Here is a 6,225-nt window from a genome sequence, read left to right as displayed (position 1 = left end):
GCACCAAACATAAATATAAATACAGGGTTATTAAAAAAGAATGAACCGATTTCATGACGCATTGCTTGAGTTCTCAAGCATCGTCATGGAATGAGTCAGTGACCATTTGAAAGAAGAGTTATCTAAGTTGTGAATGGCTGCACAGGGGCGCTGAAGTCGCGTCGTTCTTCCGGCAACGTTCAGTTGTTCGCTTACCCTCGGAATGGCGAGTCCTCGGCAAAAGGCGTTCTGGTTTCGCGAGTTCGCGAAAACAAATTCGGTTGTCACGGTGCAGCGTGCTTTTCGAAGGCGATTCGGCATTAATCCGCCCTGTCCTAAGAACATTCGACGGTGGTTTCGACACTTTCAAGAGAGTGGGTGTCTGTGTAAAGGAAAAAGTCCAGGACGACCAAGAGTCTCGGAGGAACAAGTGGCGAGAATCCGTGCTGCGTTTCAGAGGAGCCCGCGGAAGGCAGCAAATCGAGCTAGCCGTGAGCTTGCGATCCCTCAATCCACTGTCTGGCGTGTGCTAACAGTACGTCTACAGTTGAAACCATACAGACTGCAGCTCGTTCAGGCACTTACCAATGACGACAAAAGGAAGCGGATGGAATTTTGCGATTCGATGCTGGAGATGATGGAAGACGAAACCTTCATTTCACGTTTAATTTTTAGTGATGAAGCGACTTTTCACTTGAGCGACACAGCCAATCGTCACAATGTGCGTATTTGGGGAACAGAGCACCCACATGAAACAGGTGAGCACGGAAGAGATTCCCCTAAGTGAACGTCTTCTGTGCTGTGTCTCAGGACAAGGTTTATGGTTCCATTTTCTTTCAAGGAAACACCGTTACAGGACAAACCTATCTCGATATGCTCCAAAACTTGCTCTTCACTTCACTGCAAGCAGATTCGCATGACTTCATTTTTCAACAAGATGGAGCGCCGCCCCATTGGCACCTGATGGTCCGAGCTTCTTTAAATGAAAAAGTGCCCCAGCGATGGATTGGTTGGAAGGGGGCCCAAGACCTTGCCCTTTGTGCTTGGCCTGCGAGATCCCCAGACCTTACGGCGTGTGATTTCTTCTTGTGGGGATATGTAAAGGATCGCGTTTATGTTCCACCGCTAGCCATTAACCTCGATGACCTTGAACATCGAATGACAACAGCGATTAACTCGGTGCATCGTGATATGCTGATATGCGCCTGGGAGGAATTCTCTTATCGCACTGATGTTGCCCGTGCTGCAGGTGGTGGCCACATTGAATACTTCCAAGACAGGAGATAAAAGTTGATTGTGAGTAGAATACTTGTGACTTGGCTGGAGTTTTGTATTACTTTCCTTTAATAAAATATTGCGTAATAAAATCGGTTAATTCTTTTTGAATAATCCTGTATATAATGTTAATACCACTGAATTTCATCTACAGAGCATCACCATTATTTAGATACTGCAAGAAAATTTCAATAAGAAGCAACTGTTTATATATATTCTGACATCAGTGATTTACAGAAGACCATTTCTGATTGATAATCATTGAGAAGTTATAAGTATCTTTTGTCATTAAATTTGTTAGTGTGCATTAGAAAAATGTGCTGTATTCTTCGGGAAACATCTTCTATGCAGGATTCTTTATAAAATGATTTCTAGCAATACCTGTGTAGCTGGTGCTCTGAGTTCTTGAAGGAAGTTGCTAAAAGAAATTTGTAACATGTACTTAGAAACTTCAGGGTATATATGTCTTGATGCATAAAACTTAATTCCAGGCAGGAATTAGCCAAATACCTTCCACTGTCAATTCCACTAGGATGAACTTAAGTGTTTTTAAAATATTATTAACCAGACAGTTAAATTCTTTCATTATAGATACAGTAAAACTTGGTTATAGCAACATCGGTTTCTGCGACACCTTGTCTATTGCGTCAAATATTCAATGGTACGAACTAATTCCTCATAAAGCAACTGTTTTTATACCTTGCTTAGTACGACATGCACAAATGCATCAACCTCGTATGTAACGTCATTTTCATTCCTGAATTTCTCTGATATCGTGGGAAAGTTCGATGTGTCTGCCCACCCTCACTTTCTCTACTTGCTGACGTGACTGTCCTGGCAGAATACGACCGCGGGCTGCAAGAGGAGTGTGGGTTTTATGCGAAAACAAGGGTGTGGGGTGGGACTGCGTGAATAGTGCAAGAGGACCCGGCAGGTTGTTAACTGCATTCCTTTCCTAGAATCTCGTCTAACAGGACCTCACATTGTCTACTTACCCTATAGTGTTCCTGCCTAAACCCAGAGAAGTGCAGTAGCGAAAACATGGCAATGAAAAGGAAAGTTTTAAGCATTGAAGAGAAAGTTAAAGTGATTCGTGAAATATTGTGTGTATTGTCAGCGAAAAGCGCTGTAATATGTCTTTGATATTACACATTTGGGCAATTCCACGTTAATGTTACGTTAGTCTGTACTTAACTACGTATTTCACTAAAAAATGCAACATTTTAACTCGGTTTTTGGTAGATTTTTACGTGACTAACATAAGGCTACTGTGGAAGTGCCCATTTCGGTTACAACGACATTCGTTTATAACGACACTATTTTTAGGTCCCTTTGATGACGTTATAACCAAGTTCTACTGTACTTGAGAATATGATGCTTGTAGATGGAGTTAAGTATGGGTGAGTGGAGCAGCTGCCCAAGACACAGGTAATAAGAGGTCTCGTTTCCTACAGGTAGGAAATAAATGAAAAAGTGGTATATGAAACAAACTGTGAGCTGTATGATTGAACAAAATATGCTTCATATCAATAAGAGTATAAAAAAAAGGAACACCATGGTTTTAGTCCGCAAGTGAACTATACCGACCAAGCGACCACCACTTGTCGGCGAAGTTAGTGCCAACTTTAGCGGATATAGGGTGCCATGTGTTCAGCGCAACGGGTCCCCACAGCCGTTAATTTCAGTTTTCTAGACCGGAGCCGCTGTTTCCTTGAAATAGCTCCTCAATTATCATCAGGAGGCTTAGTGGACCCCGTTCCAGACCCACTACTTCTCAGAAAGAAATCTCGTAGCGCCGGGAATCGAACCCGGAACCTCAGGATCTGTAGCCAGGAATTCTGATCACTACACTACAGAGGCGGTCTAAAAGTGTAAATAGGAACCAAATTTAATCAGTCTAATTTTAAAAAGTGTCCTTGTCTAGGACGTGATGCCATGTAGTCTGGGTGAAGTTCATTTAGGAAGAATGACCTGCCTCAGTCTTCAAGACCAAAGTGTAAGCCAGCTAAAGAATCAGCAAGCAGAGCCACCTCTTACTATCGAGTCCTGAGGATGAAGGCCAGTACATACCTCCAAAATGTCAGGGAACTCTTATTGAATTACAGCCATCATTTCCCAGAACACGGTGTTCTTTACAGCAATCATGAGAACCCCAAGTTGATTTGAGTTTCAATTTGGTTGTTATAAAAGGCTTCTCTAAAAATTAACATTTTATTTTATATCAAAAGTAAAAGAAAAATACAGTGTCATAAATGCTACCATCACAGCTTTGTTTCTAGTATCCTCAAGCTGAAGGATTGTAGTGCCAGAGGCATGAAAATGCATCCTTGTCTGATAGGACTGAATAATGCTGAAATACTTAACTAAGTCAAATTCAGAGTAAGGACTACATTGTGAACAAGTTGAGACAATATTCCTTCCCATTATGCCTTTACAAGCTATGGTGAAGATGGTCTGGGTCCATCTCCAAATAGATGACAGATTAGTACATAACTGTACTTATGCTTATATCTGTATCTGCCTGAGAGAGCTTGTAATGTAAACTACTTTCCTCCAAATACTTCCATAAAATTAACTGCACACATTGAATTGACATGAGAAAAATAATTAGATACCAAAATGTTTAATGCATTGATAGTTTTTATTACATTTTGGAAGTACCAGTATTCAGTAAACGTTATATAACAGATTTCCAAACAAATAATTTTCCTTTAATTTAACCTGTAACCGTTCCACTGCTATGCAACCTATTTAAATGCAATTAATTTTATTAATTAGAAATTTAATTTTCACAATGGGATGCAATGAACAAGTGCAGTGAGACACAGGTCGATTCTTGCATGTAAGAATCAGCGTCTTCCCACACGTGCAGCAGAAAGAGGAAGACACCACATCGCAGGGTTCTTAGAAATTTCACTTGAAAGTGTAACAACACAATCTTTATTCAATGCTTGACAGCTTGTGCATACCATAACTTAAAATAATGGGGGTTTTAATGACCCAAGCCAAGTGTAACATTTGTCAAGATTCTGACGGAAAGTACGTTACAGCTCAGAAACCTAAACTCCTTGCAAGCTTTAAACAGAGTTGAGGAATAGCTAATTAAGAGACACCTATTTTTTTAAATGTGACCAATCACGAAAATTTAAGGGTGTGACAGAGCCGAGACGCTGATGGAACAAGGACTTGATAGTTCGAAGGGAAGTCAGTTGTCAAAGTTAGTCATACACCGGAATTCGTGGAAATCAGACGTAAATGTCGCACACTGGATCTCGAAGAAATCAGATGTAAAAGTTACAAGCCGGAGCTTGTAGAAACAAGACATAAAAGTTACTGATTTTGAAGTTGTACTAACAAGTGTTTAATAATAATAAATCTAAACTGGATATGTGGTTTTGTGGTTTGTGTTCACACTGCTTCTTCAAGTTGTGGCCCGTTCAAGGCTCTGAGATAAGAGAACATGAGCTCTACCGAACCAACAAACCTCACCCCTTTATAAATTAAACAACCCTGAGATAAAATTTAGACCAAGAAAGAAGTACCTACAAGTGCGACCAACGTGTGTGGGCGAGAGAGGATAATAATTGAGTTTAACAAAAGGGGACGGTAAACAAAGTGGCACAAAAGTAGGGGCTATAAAGTGGTTCGGTTATAAACCTGCCAAAATTTCACCCTTCCAGGGTGAAGATGAATGGCTGAACTTGTTCTATGTTTGTGATTCAAAGTACAGACTATGTGTTTTGTAACAGTATGTGTGTTAAGTGGAAAGCTGAGTTATGGCTCATTTATCGACAATTTATAATTGTGTATTAGAATGTTAGAGGAAACAGTCATTGCCTATTTAAGGCACTATCAACAGTTGGATGGAAGGTCTGAGGAAATCCATGAATAAATGTCAGGATAGCTTTCTTCTCAGAGATCCAGACCTGGCTCTCCCAAATCAAATATTGTTAATAACTGACTGTGTCATTTGTTTTACATTGTTAACTGTTACTTGTTGTTTAAAACAATAAAAATATGGTTCTCAATATGTAGAACATTTTATTACCACTTTGTGTTATGGAAAATAAACTTTGAAAAATAGTGTAAGAGGATATGTTATTATTCATACAACTTCATGGAATTGTGTAAGGTGCCTGTTAAAGTTCAGTTTGAGTTACACCAAACTGAGAGTTTGTGAAAACCTAATTACAAGCTACAGTAGATGCTACAAGTTCAACCCTGTCCAGTACACTGTCTATTAGGAGGCAATGATGACTTTGGAGATACAAGTCCAGCTCAAAAACAAAACTGGCAGCAGTGGCAGACATAACTAAATACAGATACTTGTATATGAGAATATCATAATGGGTGACATGCATCTTTTACACACTATTTAGTAAATTAAATGTATTTTTTATTCCAAATCAGACCATTTGATGTTACCTTACAGACAGAAACTTCAGTACTGCTACCAATATATGAAACCTTCTGACTCATATAATGTGTGTTAAACTCCTTGCCTTCCAGACTGTAATCTTGCAGTGACTGATAAAGTAATATCTTTTGCTTATATAGTGACAACAGAGCCTTAGACTTTACTTTTAACATGATGAAATGAGTAGCAGATCAACTGGTAGTTTCTCAAGAACTCAGATCCATGGAGTTATTTAATTAGTTCTAATTAGATCATTTGGCAATTATATATATATATATATATATATGTAAGACTGGAAAATTCTATGACCTGCCCACAGTATCAAGCATAAATTTGTCTCTATTTGTCATGAGATTTCACGTAGTTTGTAAAATGTGTACCTTAAATGTTTTCACATCCAGATTAATTATTATGCACTTATCAGGGTTTACATGATATTTTTATCTTTATCTTATCAGGAATGATGATTTTCTGAGATACTTCCTAAGATTCCATTATTTGAATTGTTTATGAAACCTTCTAGCTACACTTTATAAAGAAACTATTTGTTTTGC

The sequence above is a fragment of the Cryptotermes secundus genome, unplaced genomic scaffold, assembly GCF_002891405.2.
Source record: "Cryptotermes secundus unplaced genomic scaffold, Csec_1.0 scaffold497, whole genome shotgun sequence".
NCBI classification, from domain to species: domain Eukaryota; kingdom Metazoa; phylum Arthropoda; class Insecta; order Blattodea; family Kalotermitidae; genus Cryptotermes; species Cryptotermes secundus.
The sequence above is the reverse complement of the archived record's forward strand: the minus strand, read 5'-3'. Positions refer to the sequence as shown.